This window comes from Malania oleifera, chromosome 7 (assembly GCF_029873635.1).
Source record: "Malania oleifera isolate guangnan ecotype guangnan chromosome 7, ASM2987363v1, whole genome shotgun sequence".
Classification (NCBI taxonomy): Eukaryota; Viridiplantae; Streptophyta; class Magnoliopsida; order Santalales; family Ximeniaceae; genus Malania; species Malania oleifera.
In genome coordinates this window covers 88,686,426-88,705,361 of record NC_080423.1, presented here as the reverse complement: position 1 = coordinate 88,705,361, position 18,936 = coordinate 88,686,426, and positions in this window count along the sequence as shown.

Sequence of the window (18,936 nt, the reverse complement as noted above, 5' to 3'; positions counted from 1 at the left end):
CTTGCCTCTGAGAAGCGGTGTGGGAAAATGATTAATGATGTAAGCAACAGTGCTAAAAGCATCAACCTAAAAGTGAGTAGGAGTGTGAGAATGGAAAAGGAGGGTTAGACCTGTCTCAGTCACATAATGGTGTTTCCTTTTGGCACAACCATTTTGGGAGGGTGTATATGGGCAAAAGAGTTGATGATGAATGCCAAAGGTACAAAGGTGTGCTTTAAAGCAGTTGCTTGTGAATTCTGCACCACTATCACTTTGAAATATTTTTACATGGACAAAATGTTGATTTTCTACAAATTTTGGAAATTGAAGAAAAGTATCATAGAAGTTAGATTTTAATTTCAATTGGTAAAGCCAAGTGAAACAATAAAAATCATCAACAAATAAAATATAGTATGCGAAACCCAAATTTGAATTTACAAGAGAAGGGCCCTATATATCATAATGAATGAGATCTAACACTTGGATGATCAATGTTTATTATGAGTATAAGGCAATCGGTGATTCTTTGCAATTTGACATGTACTACGTAATAAAGGAGATGGTAATAAAGAGGTAAAATAAAACTGTCCTTTTTCCTTCAAAAGAGAGATAATAGAATGATTCACATATCCAAGGCGAGCATGCCATAAATCATACAAAGCATGAAGAGATTTATTTTGGAGGACATAAAAATTTAAAAAAAAAATGAAATTTTTGCATTAATGGAATGGATAATGGGAAATAATGGAATGGATAATGGGAAATCAGACGCTAATGTTGGCTTTACAAGGCTTAACATCTTGTTTTTATGCTAGCAAACAAGTAGAACTTAACATGTTTTGTTTAAGTAATGTATTTTCAAGACTCAATGATGAATGCAAGGTTAAAGAATTCATGAAAGCTTGTACTTCAAAGAAGGGTGATTATATCAAACTTGAGGCATGGATTAAAACTTGAAGATCATGAGAGCATTGATATAAAAGAAAAAGCTTCAAGAATGAAAGAACAAGTGATCAACATGGAAAGCTCAAAGAAAGATGAAGCAAGCATAAAGACCTCAAGGAATTCAAGAATTGAAAATTTGAAAGAGTTTATAGGAAATATCATGTAAGTACTTCAAAGAATTTCAATATGGATGTATGAAACTCTTAAGTTAATTTATTGGACCTAGATACTTTTTAACATACTTGGAAAATATTTTTATAAGGTCAAAAATTATTTCAAAAAGGTTAGAATCATTTTTGGAATGAAAAGCACCAAAAAGAGGATTTCTCAAATGCTATCAATTTTTCTACATATGCATTGATGTACATTTTTCTCTATCCAAAAATATTTATTTTAAAATGTATTCAACATGAACGTTTTAAGATTTTATCTTAGGTTTCATTTGACACCAAGAACGTCAAATTAGGAGTTATACAAAAAAATTTATGAGCAAACGACTGAAGGGTGCTCGAAGCTGGCAGCCTAATAGACGATTGTCAAGAACTGGACAGCCGACTGCCAGTGCACTTTGAGGCGTTTGTTCGTGTTTAGATAGACAAATGCCACCTTACTATCCCTTTGCTTTAACTGGATAGATGACTGCAAAAAATGGATAGTCATCTGTCACACGGCTGTTTTGAATTTTTCATAACGAACAATTTTTTTAAAAGAGGTTGCTTGGGGCTCAAACTTTGTGGAGACTTCGAGAATTCTCCAAGTCACTTGGGGATCAAGTTACATAATTTTTAAAGTTTATAAATAAGTCTCAAAGATCATTGAATCAAGGAACCAAGAATTCAATTCAGCAAAAATTCAAAGTCTCTCTCAATTGCTCTCAAATTCTCAAAGCTCTCTTTTGCTCTCAACTTGCACGAATTCAACTGAGTTTTTGCTGATCTTCTTCCACCAGAATTGTGCTACAAATTCTAAATATTTCAATCATTGAAAGAATTAATCGATGATATACTTCATTGACCTTCAAGTTAAAATTTCATATTGTTATTTACTTTGAAGTATATAGTTCTAAATTGTCGTACTAATCAGCTCTTTGAGGAGTAAATTATTTTTACACATCTATTTGATTTATTTCTTATAGATTGACGATTCTAAGGATTGTTTGGATCATTGGCTAAACAAGAGGATATTTCTTAGAGAGGCGGGCTCTAGCCTAATTAAGGAGTAACCGAACAAGGGGATATTGTTTAGAGAAGGCAGGCTCTAGCCTTAACCAAGGAGTGTTGTAAATGTTTCTTCCACCTGTTAAAGGAACAAGTTTAGTAAATCCTTTGGTGGTTTGCCAAAGGCAAGGACATAGACTGGGTATAAGCCGAACCTCGTAAAAGTCTCCCTCTCACTCTCGCTTTCCCTATTCTTTATTTTTAGTACATATTTAAATTGCGTTGATGGTTTAAATTGGAAATCATATATACTACGTATATTTGGAAATCAAGTAAACTTGAAGTCTGATTTTGATTTGGGTTGCGGAAATCAAAAAGGAGTTCGTTGGTTATACCATATCTTGTAGAAACCATACGGGAGTACGTTACTTGGTTAACATCCCAAAGATAAATTAACCGAAATTTTATTTGAATTTTGAATATTGGGAAGAGTGTGAATATTTTGTTGGATTTTATATTACATATCATATTAAGAAAATCAATTAATACAAGGCTTCACATCAGCAAACACAAATTATCATTCACTACAGGGCTTAATTCAAATTTATGTCTAGAGATGACAACAAAAGCTATATTATGATTAGATAGTTTAAAATTTGATATTGAGTAGTTTGTGTTTATATTTCAAAGAGTGCTGAATCTTGCAAATCTAAATAGTGCTATAGTTAACTTGTACTTGCCAAATCACTTGGTTGTTTGCTTTCAAATTGTGGTTGATTGGTTACTTGAATGATTGGTTTGGTTGCTTGGTTGTTTACATAGTTGTGTTGATTGATTGAATTAAAGGAACTAAGTTCTTGAGTGATTAAAGAATTAAACAAACAAGTCAAGAATTAGCTCAAAAAAATAAAAGAAGGTTAAGGATTATTAAAATGAATTAAAAGAAATTTTTATAATCCAATTCAACCCCCCTCTTGGGACTACACCTTACTTTTCAGTTAATTTACTAATGGACAACATATTTTTAGTGAGGTAAGGGACAACCAAAACATCTAACAGTTGAAAATCAGGGGAAGGGGAAATTTTACCAGTGTGGGTGATGGGTAGGGATGCACCATTCCCAACAATAACACAATCCTTACTTGTATAAGAAGTGGACTGATCCAAGTTGGATTGAGCTGGAGTCATGTGGGTCGAAGCTCCTGTATCTTAATACCAATCCAAGGTCAAATATATAGAGATGGAACACAATGAGGTGAGGGCTTCGACAAGCTGATCTTCGGAGGCATAACCATAGGAATCATACTATTTGCTGCATCGATCCATATAGTGAGCCTCCATGCGACATATTTGGCAACACAGGGAATGGTGTTCAGAGGAGAAGCGCCCCTATCCTCATCCATAAACACTAGTTTGGCCTTGCTGAGTGCGGGAGAAATTGGACTTCATGTTTGACTTCACAGGGTGATGATGAGTAGCAATGAACGCTGTAGTGGGTGGCGCAGTGGGTTCCAATAATTTTTGAAAAAACTCAAAGCTCTTGGCTTTTGGCACCAAATCAGTGAAATAGGGTAACAGGGTGAGAGCCATTTGTGCCATGAAAAAACTCAAGAATTCTGAACTGAGAGCTCTTAGGATCCAATGTACCTTTTTTGTGTCATCAATAGCTCATCCAATTGTATGAAATTGAGCACAAAGAGGCTTGAAGGCTTGGACAAACTCCAAAATAGACCTGGTTCCGCATTTCATCAGTTGCAAATCATCCTTGAGATGGATCTCACAAACCTTTGAGCAATGGCTGAAGGTGTTCTCTAAGCTAACCCAGACCTCACGTAAATTGGGAAGACCCACGACTTCAGCCATGGCCTCCTCAGTAAGGGAGGATAAGAGAAGGCCAAGGAGATGTTTGTTTGTATTTTTCCATGCCATATGTTTGATATTTGGTTTTTGAGAATCCGAAAGATCAAAATAGGGTGGGGGCACAAGAGTTCCATCCACATGGCTGATCAATTATTAGCTCTGTAAGAGAGGAAGCGATTGGCTCTTCCATAGGAGATAATTGGAAGAGGAGAGTTAGATTGTAAATGTATGGATTGAGGTTTTGAAAGGAGGAAGAGTGGAGGAGGTTCTGATAGCCACGGGTGGCGAGTTGGTGATGGCAACATGGTGTGATGGAGAAACAGGTGCGGCGTGATGCTTGCTGGCTACAAAGCAATAGGTGGGCTTGGCACTGGTGGACCTGGTGGCGCTAGTGGACTCAACACTGTTGGACCTGGTACTGGACTAGTAGGTTTCACAGTGAGAGCCGGAACCAAGACTGGAGTGGGCGTAGAGGCATGCGATGACAAATGAGGGACCGCTGGAGGTGGAGTTGCTTGTGGAGGAGAGACCGAAGGCAATGTCACTGGTGGAGGTGATGTCACTGGTGGAGGCAATGACTCTTGGATAGGGAAGAGGTTGTTGAAGCTTTTGGGAACCTTGATTTCTATAGCAGAAATGGTTTATGAGTCTGCAAAGGCGATTGGGGTAGTCTCCAAGGATTTGAAGGAGTTTTTGCATTCTGATTCAGATGAAATTCCCAATAGTTTGAAGCATATTTCAAAAATTACTTGGTTGTCTAAGTTTTCAGAGTCGCTAGTTGAGGTTATCAAGGCTCTAATAATTGGGATTTTGTAGGGTGGTGGCTCTATGAGAGGGAAAGGGAGTGCATGCAGTGTGTTGACTTTTTATCTTTTTTTTATTATGACAAATACAAAGTATCTTACATGTGCATTGAGTATGTGAGCATGATTATCACTTTTCATGCAAGGATGGTAAGGATAACATAGAAGCCATGAGAAGCTAAAATTCAACATCACTTGATGCATGGCATGGCTTTACGAAATGCAAAAGGAATGAAGACAAATATTTCAAATTGTAATTGCATTCAGTTTATTTGGGTCTAAAATATTAATATGGTCTGTAATAATTGCATCTTATGCATGATAGTGATGAATGCTCAATGGACCATAGATTGACTGATAGGAACCAATACTCTTAAGATAAAATGCCCCAGCTCACTCACACAGGGTTGAAAAAGTTCAAAGACCAAAATGGATTTAGAAAAAACTTCAATTGATCGACACCGGATTTTTGGGCTCAATTAAGAAGCCTAGGCCATAGACTGACCTTAGGTACCCAAGCACCTTATGACAAATCCCCTATAGCTCAAAAGTTATACCTATGTGAACAGGGGTGATTTTTAAACAAAATCAGGACTTAAACTTGAACTTTGAATAGCCTCGAGCAACTAACCTTAGATGTTAAAAATTGCTAGGTCGACCGAACGTGTACAGAGTTAACATTTTGTCTTTGCTCCGGCAATCGTCCCTTGTTTGAACTGAACGTCAACGATTAACCGAACCTTAATGCAATCCCTTTTTACCAGCCTCAGCTGACCGAACCTCCAATTCAAAATGAACTTAGGTACCCAGGCTTTATAGTCCAGCAAACCAAACCATGCATCAGGCGCCTAAACTCACGAAGGTGAGGAAAATCACCTTGGCTCGGCTGACCGGTATTGTGCTCATCCAACCAAACCCAACTAAAATTTCAAAGGCTTCTGTGTCTATTCGAGCGACCAGTACTATGCACCAGGTGATCGAACCACTCGGGTTCACATATTTTCACTGTAATAATTGGGGTTAAAAATTTATTTAAACTTTTTCAAAATACCCAATGTGTCCCCAACGACTATTTTTTTTAAGGGTGTTCCCTATATACCCCTCATTTGTTTTGATTAGTATGGGATTGGCAAATAGATTAACCAAAATCATCTCAAATTTTTTGTACTCCCATTTTCCCATACTTCATACTTTCAAGCCAAAATTTTCATACTCTCTCTTACATTCTTTGCAAAAAACATTTAGAAAAAGAGAGTATCATTAGGAGATTGATTGAGCTTCATTGTGTGCTTCAAACTCTTGTTTACAAAATCCATACTCTAACATTTTCATAATTTCAAAATCCCTTTTAAGAGTATTACTTTAAATTTCTTCCCATATTACTCGATTGCTTTTGGGAAAACTTTTTAGAGCTTGTGTGTCTTTGCAAATTCATTGCAAGACTTAAGAGCTTCTTTGGTGATTATTGAAAAATATTTTTGAAGCCAATCTCTATTGCTACCCATACTTGATTGTAGAAATGCATTTGTAGTAGACATAATATTGTGTTTTGATAAATATTTGAAGTGCATTATATCTTGAATCAAGGAACTCATTCATTAGCATCTCTCACATTATCACATAACTTATTTGATTGAGAGATATATTTGACATACTCACTTAAGCATTAATTCTCTATCAAGCTTGAGTGCATTGATTATACTGTGCTTAATTTTTGTACATTCTACTTATGCTAGAAGCATTTATTTGTACAAAAATAATTATCTATTGTATTCTCAACGTGTGGTCGGAAGAGGGAGACTAGCCCTATGAATAGTCCCAAATTGCTCTGACTCGGTTAGGAAAGTACCAAATTGGTTCAGACTCGGTTAAGAGAACTAGGTGCACCATCCTGGTTAGGTGTTGTAATCGGTGTCGCTCCACCCGCAAGTGAGCAACTAGTGGAATCCTCTTGCTTGTGAGCTTGAGGCGGGGACGTAGGCAGTATTGACCGAACCCGAACATACTTAATAGTACAATTACATTCCTTGGTTTGTCATTATCAAAACAGGATGAAACCTTGTTAGGCCAACACTAGCTCGGTTGACCGAATTAACACTGACTTTGTTGGCTACAAGCTTCAGGTTACTCAGGTGGCCGAACCACAGGGTCCTAATACCCTAGCTCTCGTGCAGAAACATAAACTATTGATCTTCCACTCACTCGAAGCCTCTATTCACCTCTTCCGAACCACCAAACTCCCTCTCCTTCCACTCTCCTTCCACTTCCTCATCAAAATCTTCACATTTCCTTCACTTCCCATCTCATCATACCAAGCACCACAACTGCTGGGGGAAGGTAATCTGCAGGTCAAGATGACTCGGAAGGAATCAGTCGTTAGCTTACCACTTCTCGAGCTATGAAGTTATACAATGAATTCCATGTACCGTAGACCCGATTATTGGTAAGGTTCTTAACCTCCCCTTCATGGATCAATACTTTCCAAACATTTGTCGTCATTTGTCATTTATTGGACAAGGTAGATATCTATATCATCAACCCCAAGGTGTTTTTCCCAATCTTGTGCGTCTCTTTTTGCCAATCTTGTTCAAGATGCTGATCATTATTCCACTCAAATTATTGACAAAAATTTTCGTTTCACTGACCATAATCTTGTGATACCCTATGGAAGAAAGGCTTAAAAGAATTAGATGTTACTGTCCATATCAACAAGGTACACCTTTCTTTTTGGGAGTCTTCCCATAAGAACTCCGCGGTTAAGCGTGCTTGGCTTGAAGTAATCTTGGGATGGATGACCTTCTGGGAAGTTTTCTCAGGAAGTGTATGAGTGAGGACAAAACACACTAAAAAGGACACGTGTTTGTCTATGAGGCTAGTTATTAGTTCGATAAGGCCCGCCCCTCTGTTGTCTGGTCCAGGAAGAAAAGGAGAGATGCAGTGCTCCCTGGCAAACCTAAGTTGAGGCATTACAAATCTAGCTAAAATTTTTTATACTGAACATGTTGACTTTGAATGTCTTAGAGTAGGAAACACATGGATTATGGCCCAAGATTTCACTCCCCAGGATTTCCTACCACTTGTATTGGAGGAAGTCAATGGCCATTTTGGTCATCCTCCTCTTTATAAGCAACTCACCCTTGAGGCCAAAATTATTAATTTACTCCTCACCTATAATGTTCTTCCTCGTGGTGGATCTAGAGATCACCTTTCCTATCTTGATTTTTTCATCATGTGGTGTCCTAATACTGGTAAGCGTCTTGATCTTCCATCGCTTATCATTTGGTGGATGCTTGCAAAAGAAGGTACAAAGAGGGTTATTCTTCCTTATGGCAAGGCTCTAACTCGCGCATTTTTGAGTTTCTTGGTTTTACTCATTCCTCTTTCCTCTTTGTTCCTCATCGCACTACTGATATATTTACCTCCACCACCTTAAAACAAATGGGTTATCGCATGAATGGCCTTGTCGGTTGGGTTCCTAAGCTAAACCCACCTCGGCATATAAATGTTGTTGAACGTGAGGAGGAAGAATTGGCATATGCTCACATGGATGACCCCCACCATGTGGAGCCTAATGTTCAAGAGGGTTCCACAAATGTTCCTCCTAAGCTCCTTGCCTCCATAACCAAGCTTATCAAAGGAGCTTTCAAAGAACTTTGCTAGAAAATGTGCTCCAACTTCAAGACTCTTAACAAGAAGATTGACAAGCTTCAATCTTAGTTGGATGCGGCTTCATCTTCGAAAGGGAAAGCTCCTATGGAAGTCAACCCAAATGAAGAGGAAGATGACAATAATGTGGTTAAGGATAGGTCTTTTGATGAGGATGATGATGCATCCAATGCTGATAATGATTCAAACTCCTTCTGTTGATGCCAAAAGGGGGGAGAACTTAGGGCTTAGAGAATCTTTGAAGATCTCATGTGTCTTATGTATTTTCCAGTTCTTTTATGGATTTGAGAACATCATGTGTATCTTATGTACCCTTAAGTTTTTTATAAATTTGAAAACATTATGCTGTATGTTTGGATTTGAGCACATTATGCATGCTTATGGCTTTTGCTTTTGAGTTTCTATCATGTCTACATTGATACATGCTTGCACCTAATGATTATATCATATGGCATGTTGCATCTAAAATGGCTTAATCACTCCTAAGCATGGTTGAAAATTTTTTAGATTCATATTATAATTTTTGGAAGGCAATGTAATCCAAGTTGATCTTAAAAGAAAATAACTTGAAAAATTCTATGTCTTGATCCTAATTTTCCTAAAGTGTCCTGCATTGATTATTTTCATTTTTATGCATATTGTGAGGGGGAGCCCGATAAAGGCAACCTCATTTTGCTCATTGTTTGTCATCATCAAAAAGTAGAAGATTGTTAACCTATCAAGGTTTCATCCTGCTTTGATAATGACAAACTAAGGCATCTAATTGTGTTATTAAGTTTGTTCACAAGAATGAAGGTTTTTAAGCACAATAATAGATGTAAATTAGAAGCCATAACGCATTAAAAAAAATGATTTTATTGGGCAATGATCATGGAGCTTATAAATACCAAGCTTGAAGAATTGAAGAACCTTAGTTGGACTCTAGGCACTCTAAAATTCATGAAAAACCTTTTTATAAAGATGCAAAAATTATTTTGAAATGTTAAAATCATTTTTGGAATGAAAGTCAAAAGGTTTTGCTGCTCTAGGCAGTTTGGATGCCTAAAGCAGAGGACTCAGTCGACCTATTGATACTGGTTGTACACTGGTCTAACTGCAAGCAGTTCGGGCGATCAAACTCTAGGTCGGTCAATCGAATCCTATGGGATTATTATGCCAATGGCTATAAAATGGATAGATTTTCAATTATTAAGTTATTAAATATGTCCAATGACTAGAACAAAATTTTTCCTACAAATACAACGCTTCTAAACTTGTTCTTGTACTGAGATTATTCATGATATTATTTTTGGATCATCATGCAAAGTGCTTATTTCATTCAAAATCCTAGAAAACCCTTGTTACTCCTTTGAGCTTCATTTTTATTCATTGGGAGTGCATTAGTTTGTTATTTTCATTGTACTTATTTGCTCAAATTAGGAGCATTCTTTGTACACCAAATCATCTTGATTCCACTTTGTGTACTAACGATTCGGGAGTAAATTGTGTTAAGTGAAAGGGGTATTTCGCTTGAGAGATTGTAAAGGCATCTCCACTTAGTGAAGGAGTGAGGCATCTCCGCCTATTAAACGAGTGGTTAGTGGAATCCTCGAGTGGTTTTTTTGAGACAAGAACGAAGTCAAGTATTGCCGAACCTTGTGAAACTTGGTTTTATTTTCTCTTCTCTTAACTCTTTAATTTCAGCATGTTTGCATTCATACATATTTATTGAGTATCATTGATAACCATCGCACACTTACAACACTTGTTTAAATCATTGAAATATTATTTAAGTGTTAGCTTGAATTTTTTAATCACTCAATTCATCTCCCCTCTTGGGTTTACACCTTAACTTACACCCATTAATTAAAGGATAGACAAAAGGAAAATATATGCATAATATTCTCATAAAATTAAGGAAAAATATTCTCGATATCCTCAATACCCAGCACATATTGACTAGTAAATAGGAAAAATCCTAATTCGTCATAACAACTTTTAACTTCACGAGACATATACATATATATATATATATATATACATACACACGTGTGTGTGTGTGTGTGTGTCTGTGTTCTTACCTTGTTCCAAATGAGATTAGAAATTAAGCGAGAGCATGCATAGGGTTAAATAGATCAAGTTGCAGCAGGGTGAAGTACATTTATTCAAGTACATATGTGCATGGATGTATAAAAAATTTATTAGTTGTCCCAGAGAGACAGAGAGATCAAGAATGTGTGACTACCACTTTTTCACAAGTTGACCTGGGCAAAGCTCTCTTTGGGTAGCAAGTTCGAGACAAAAAAAGGTGTATAGAGCTTTACAACTCATGCACTAGACGAATTAAGTCTACTCAAGGACAACAACTTTGTCATCAGCTCATGCAGCACTAGAGGCAAGGCACGCTATATATATATATATATATATATATATGTATGGACGAATTGTTCATTGTCAAATTCTCAGACATATTCTAATTTCGAGGAGCGACCAAATTTAATTTGAGATTAAATGCTTATTAATGAAATATCTATATAGTACTTGATCAAATGTGTCGATTTTAGTAGTAAAGGAGGTTAAGAATCAATTAAAATAAAATTTCAAGTTGTTAGGTACATGTCTTGAAGAAAACTTTTTAATATTTATTTATAACAAATTCTTTCATGTCAAAGTCAGTTCTGTTTCAAGTTGAAGAGCAAGGTTATGTTTAGTCCGCGAAATAGCGATTCTTTGAAATAAGAAGGAATATAGAGAAAATTTAAAAAAAAATAAAAATAAAATAAAAATAGGTATTTGCTATTTCTTGTATATTTTTTATTATTTGATTCAACATGCATGTAATAAGAAAGGAATAGATATTCTCATGGTGAAATTTGGAAATAGTTATTTTTTATATATTCCTTACTGTGAACTCATAATAAGTTTCACAATTTTATTTGTTTTATGGTAACAATACAATTCTTTGTATCACTAATATAACTAACATATTATAAATAATTTATTCCTATGAACAAAAATTTCGAGAACCAAACATAACCTAAGGGTCATGTACAACAATCATGACAAACAATATGTAAAAAAATAAAAAATAAAAAACCTTTAATTTTGATTAAGGAGGATCAAGTATAAGAAAATCTTTCCAAATTAGATTACTTCAATAACAAATATTTAACTCATTAGATTACACAAGAGGAGATAATCTCATTCACCAAATTGTTGATTCATTTCCCATCTCATGCTCCTTTCCACCCTCTCCAAATAATAGAATCCAACAACAACCAGTATTAGAAATTTCACGATAACTATTGGAATGTACCTTATAGGAAATTTTAAATAACATCTAACAATAGGAAGTGTAATGTAGACTAACTCTCATCTTAGAGTCATTTACAACTAACAAACTGACTATCCTAAGATTTGCACTTGAGGATTAGGAAAGGTGGTGAGGGAATCTATTTCAAGATGCAAGTATTGTCGTTGAATTTTGAATATGTTTTAACTAGCAAGTGCATGAATCTAGAGTTGACTATTGGTTACAAGGTCGATCCCATAGAGACATGAGAGAATATCCAAGAGGACAATTTTTATGGGCCAATTATTTAATTCTAGTCTACGAATTTTGAGTTTTTCCTGAGTTTAAAGTAAGCGGTAAATAATGAAAACAGGTATAATTAATAACAAACAATATATAAATGTGCACCCAAATCCTAGAATCCACCTAATTAATCAATCCCAATAGTTTACTGAAAGTCAAGGTGTTATCCCAAAAGGGCAGGTGAATTGCGTTTATAAAAATTCCTTTAAGTGTTTTTATGGATTTTCAACTTTTTATATACTCAAGCAAACACACAAGGAAGTTGTTGATTTTAAATACTCGAATAAATCAACCACAATCACAAAACCAAACACATACAGCCATCCAAGGAAGTTTTCAGAATTATATACATATACAGTATACACAAAAAATAAAGATTTTATATTATATATAGAAGTATGTTTGAATAGTTAACTCAGAAATACCGTATTTAAAATGACATGGCTATGGGTTATAGTATAGATAATTTTACATAATATTTCATTTATAGTTTTAATAAAATATTATGTTTTGCGTATAAACTCATATGACACACACTGGTATAACATGTTTCTCCTCACTGAGAGGTGTCTCACCCCAACATTATAAACATTTCAACTAGCCCAGATAGATGTGCAGGGTCGGCTTGAAGATAGAGGATACGACTGAGTTGACAAAGTTATGGGGTGAGTTTGGGCTAAGTTGTAGCTCCCTTAACATTTTGGTATTTTTGGAAAAGGTGTACATATATGTATATGGTGGATCTGTAGTACTCTGGTATTGTGTATTTTGAGTTATGGTTTGGATATTTATGTTTTCCCGTGGCATAGGAGTTATTCATGGAAGGCAGAGTTTACCACAGCACCCACTTTGAGACGTGATGAAGTTATGTATTTGTATACAGGGTATTAAAGTTATGAAATAGCTGGACAGTCTAAGTATATATATATATGGTATGAATTTTTGGGTCATTACATGAGGTGCTAGTGCAACCACACGGTCTCATGGAAAGTGTAGCGTGACAATCGATTGAGCTAGTGAGAAGGGTAGTTTTGCCCCTTGGAGTCTGGACCAAGGTAGGCTGGCCAATCATACTACAGATGGACAGGTAGAGTTTTTATTTTGATATAACCGGGTAGACCAATTGTGGTTTAGATTCAACCTTCGGGCCACACAACCTTGACCATGGTGGGAAGCATGACATGGAGAATATCCTTAGGGCAACCATGAGTTATAGACAGCACATGGATTGCTTATCGAGGACACTCATGAGTTAGATATGAAATGGAAATGAGAAATAAAAGAGCATGAGTTTAATAACATAAATAATTAAGGCCAAGTAACCTGTGGGCTTACTAAGTAAGGTAAGTGCCCTAATAAGTATCAGTTGTAGCCTTACACGAGTTAATCGGGCAAGGTTACAAACGATATCAGAGCAGAGCGGAGCTACATGTATAGGTGTGTAATCTCCCCTATACTCGGAAACTTTCGCTGATAAATAGGGGTTGCATGTGAATGAGTTTCAAAAATGGAATTAAAGCATATAAAAGCTTATGTTTTATACCTATATGATTATGAGTATAGTTGGTATGTTTTTCTCATATGGTATTATCACTGAAATGAGTATAATATGATATAACAAAACTCATAATGTCACACATTGTAAATAATTTATTCCGTCTTACTGAGATATGTCTCACCCAATTATCTAAATATTTCATGGAACCATGACAAACTAGAAGATAGAACTCTGAAATAGAGGGGAGCTAGTACCCTAATAGACAGGGTGAGTGTTTTGAGTTAGGGACGTATGATTCCCCTAGAGTTTTTGGTTGATTTTTGGGGAATGTGATATATATATTGTTCACCTTATAGGTCATATCCAGTTTTAATTATGACAAATACTTTTGGTACTAATGGTTGTACTGAAAATTGCATGCAGGTTCACCTTGTGCGCGCTTCAGGACTAAAAGACATATCATGATAGCGTGCAGTGTTCGTGCCAAAGAATGAAGATCTATGTGTTGTATTTTATATTCACTTGTTTATTTCTTCATTTTGGGATGTAATTTATTATAAACTGTGCGCTTGTATGACTTGTAATAACTTGTATCATGCATGGCAGGTAAATATGCTCAAAACAGTCATAGTTGGACCTTAGGTACCTACACTAAGAACACAAGTCCCCTACATAACTTATCATAACTAAGGGAATCAAAATAAGACTAAAATGCACTTAATGGGAAAAGATGAGAGGGTTCGGGCAACCGAACCAGTTAACATGTTGACTTGGTCTTCGGACACCCGAACCTATTTTGAATGTACCTTCCTTGGGCACCCGAAAGCTTATCAGAGCACTTTTCAACTACTCGGGTGACCGAACGTTTACGTTCAAAAGGAGGCTCAGGCGACCGAACTGCCTAGTTCGGTTAACCGAACTTTGAGTCGAGCACCCGAACTATCGAACAATTGCTACTAACTTTGTTTCAGCCGACCTACTCAACCTTTAGGCACTTGAACCTCTAAAAGATGAATTTTTGACTGTCTATTCGAGCACCCGAACCTCGCGGATTAAAATATTTTTTACCGAATTTTTAAATGGGGTAAAAAGGGTTAATATTCTTAATGGTTTTTTAAACAAATTTAAGTATACCCACTATATCCCCAACGGTCAAAAATTCCTCCTTGCCTATATATACTCATTCATTTGTCTTAATTAGCAAGCATTAGCAAACTTGATTAAGGCAAAAATTCTCTAAACTTTCAAAACCCTATATTAGTCAAATACTACTTCCAAACACTCACAAACTCTTCATTCTTGATTTCTTCAAAGCATTGTGAGTATTTTCTAAGGCTAGTGTGCTTAATCATAATTACTAGAACTCTCATTTACATTATTGTTTGATCGATTTCTAAGAGAGAGTTTAGCATCAAAGTTCTTCCACCGGTTTCATTTGATAAACCTAGTGTGGAAAGACTTTGAGGGTTGAGGTTCTTGCATTGTTGTTGCAAATTACCTAAATCTAGATTTTGTGTGCAAAAATTCTTTTCACAGACTAGTACTTAAAACAACTCCATTATGCCTTGAATATTAGAATACATTATTGAGTTTGTTTATTTGAACTTGCTTAGCGTATTTTTGAAATTCTAATATGATATTATTTTATTCACATAGCGTGTTTCAAATATTGCGTGAATATACACTTTAGATCTGAACTGAAAATCTATACGTGATTGAGTGTTTAGCACACATTCGAGCACTGAGCATATTTACATATCATTTGTGCTTGCCTTATTGATTGAGTTATATTGGTGCACACATCTGCTTGTCGAGAAGCGTATATCCGTGTACAAACATTTTACACACATTGGTTGTATTTCAAACATGGGCCTGAAGAGGGAGACTAGCCCTATGGAATAGTCTTGGATTGGCTTAAACTCGGTTAAGAAAATTAGGTGCGTCATCCTGTTAAGACGTGTCGGTTGAGGTTAGCCCCTTGAATTAACCTGGTTATTTAGGTGTCGCTCCACCCGTTAAGTGAGCCTATAGTGGTAATCATTGTGCTTGTTAGTCAAGGCGGGGACGTAGGCAATTTGGTTGAACTTCGATAACATATTGCATGTACTATTTACTTTTCGGCACTTTACTTTTATTGCACATGTATGGTTATTTGTTAATCGCATAGACTGACCCTAGGTTGTGTAATATTGTTGTTAAACCAATTGACCTAGGTGATAACTTTTAAATACCCAATTCACCCCCCATTTTGGGATTGCACCAAAGCTAACATATATATATATATATGGATGGTTAAAACTCTAGTTATTTGTATTCTTAATGTTATATAAATATTGACTTCTATTGTTAGGGCTATTTGTATGACTGTTTACCCGACACCCACTTTGAGTCGGGTTATGTTTAAATAGAATCAGAGTTTTTGACTTGGCTGACGTTTGATTAATATTTATTATTTATTGGAGAAAAAAAATGATATGAAAATTAGGGCGTCACAGTTATGTCTTCTTCTTTTGTTCTTCAGGTTTGCATGGAACAACTAGGATGATGTGAGCTTTAAGTCCTTTCTAGCTTCCATCTTCTTCTTTTATGTGTGCATTCCAAATAATTAACCTATTCAAAATACTAGACACACACATGAGACACTTGTGTTTGTCAACATCAAAACAGAGATCGAAATCAAAAGGTCAATAACTGAGTTACGAAGGGTCAGTCACCTGGATAGTTTATCACATAGAAAATTCAAAGGCAGTAAAGTGTCAGTCGATTGGGCTGTTAAGAGTCAGTCGCTTGTGTCTTCTTGGGTTTTCCCAAATTCATTCTGTCTACATGTTAGTCGCCTAAGCCATCATAATCAGACACCTGGATAGACAAGATTGCTGTTTTTTTCATTTTGTTTCCAAAATTATTTTGCTCTTTTATATTCCACAAAGTAATTTAAGATTTTTTTAAAAATATTTTTCGGGATTTTTCAAAATATGGTCTTTAAGTCAATGATTTTCCTAATAAGCTTCAAATCCAACCATATCACCATTTGAATGAAGTACTTACATAGAGACTCTCTTAAGATTTAAGCATACACTAAGCTTGGAGTCTTCATGCTTGTCATTTCTTGAGTCCATCTTGCCTTTAAGCTTTAATTCTCTAAGCTTTCATCCAATTTTTCTATCTTTGAATCCAGGCTTTTCTTTCTTCAATTTTCTTTTGTTTCATCATGGGTCAAGCATAATCTTCATGTGAACTTCTTTACAAACACTTAAGCTTGATCCTTTAGAGACTTGATCTGTTATAAAAACTTTTGAACTTAATCTCTTTTTATGAAAGCTTTTGAGCCCTGAAACGTATCTTAACAAAACATGTTAAGATCCTTTACTTTGTTATCATCAAAACAAGATTCGTAAGTCTTATTAGGCTAATAGAAGATTTTTAATAATGGTTTAAAAACCATCACTAATACATTTTAACAATAATTTAAAAAAAAAAATGTTAACTAATAGTGACGGAAGAAAACTGTCACTAAAAGTACACAATAGTGACGAGAGAAAAGTCGTCACTAGTATTTTCTACAGACATTTTTAGTTATGGTTCTAAACTGTCACTAAACAATTTCCCCAAAATTTTTAGTACTTTAAAATAATTTATATTATTAGTGACGGAAAACGACTATTACTAAAAATATTAGTAGAGACCAACACTAGTTCGTCACTAAAAGTTAATAGTGACAGACCATATTCGTCACTTTTCTTTGAAATATCTTTACTAATACATTGGCGCCATGCTTTGTCCAGAAAACAACTCTTTTAGTAACGAAAATATTATTGACAGATACAGATTTGTCACTATTGTGTCTTCATTGGTGACGAAACACTTTTTTTCGCCACTATTACTTAAATTATTAGTGACGAATTTATTTTTCGTCATTTTATAAATGCAATATTAGTGACGGTTTTTGTTTCGTCACTAGAAAAAGTATTTTTTGTAGTGAATAGCATGAACTATACTCTTAGTACTAGGGCTAATAGATGAATTAGGTGGAATATAATCGAATTTATTTATCACTTGATTTTCTCATCATTTGGATCCACAGTTTATAATTTTATGATTCTATCCCAAATATCTTTATAACTTAAATATTCTACAAAATGGGTGAGGACTACTTCGAGGCAACCATGACAACTTACATAGCCAGCCGCAATGGGACCACCGTTGGACATGCCATGTCTCATCTCTGCTGTGACATCAAGTCACGGGCTACGTTCTAACCTCCATGGCATATATATATATATATATATATCGATCTACAGGAATACTTTCAATAAAATTAATGAATGCTTTAAATGTTTTAGATTAATAAGACAAAGTTCTCATGCATATGGAGCACGTATATATAATTATATATAAAACATGACACGTGTGTGTTCCTTGTCCCTTATGTCTAGGCACATTGTCCTCATCCATTTTTTCCACATGTTGGGTACCCAACAAATCAGTGGTAAAGACAACCGTCTTTGTTTGAAAAGGATGGAGGATTTGAATTTGCTTTATGATCATTACAGCCGGAGTTAATATATATAGTACAAATAATTAAAAGCCATGCATGCATGCATGACATTTGATGATATGCCATTGGGTATGTGACCAATGGACGGCTGAGATCAAATGTTGCTTTGAAATGGATGCTCATCATCGTTCAATCCCCCACACAATGGGAGGGATGCTCACGAGGAGAGTATAACGTGTAGAGACCCTTCCAAGTTAAAAGGCAGAGGTGACAGCTTCTCCATAACTTGGACAACGGGATTCCAGTGAGAACCTATGTGGGTAAAGTGAAAAGATAGGCTACCAACGATTCCTCTCTCTCTCTCTCTCTCTCTCTAGGCTGCAATTGGTATGTCGTCTTCATTAATTGATCTTCCCATGCAGTTTGGTTTGCCCTATGAGAACAAGAAAGGCAAGCTGTACGTTGGGGAGGGTTTTCAATTCAATGGATGAATTATAATGGGTCTTGACCAGATCACAACCTACTCTTGTAGGCATATTTCCCTACAAAAGTAGGTTGATTCTCTCTTGACTCATGACTTTTATAGGGCTTTCAAGATTTATGTGGATTATTATCATTTTTTTTAGCTATGAATTAAAGAATTTGTTTTGATATATCCAATCCGTGCATAATATAAAGAAAAATATTATATCCAAATTTTGATTCGGATATAACAACTTATATGTGCAGTCAAAGTTTACCACGATAACACAGATATGACTAGGTAATAGATTGTGATTTTAAATCATGAAAACGGTCTTTTTAAATCAAAGTGAAACAAAATTTACAAATTTTATTTTGTCAACATTATTCACTTTCTCACACCAAGACATATTTAGATTGAAATATTTGGCCAAGAATTGGTCATAAATGATCAATGATCTGAGCCCTTATATAACAAAAATAAATAGCATTTT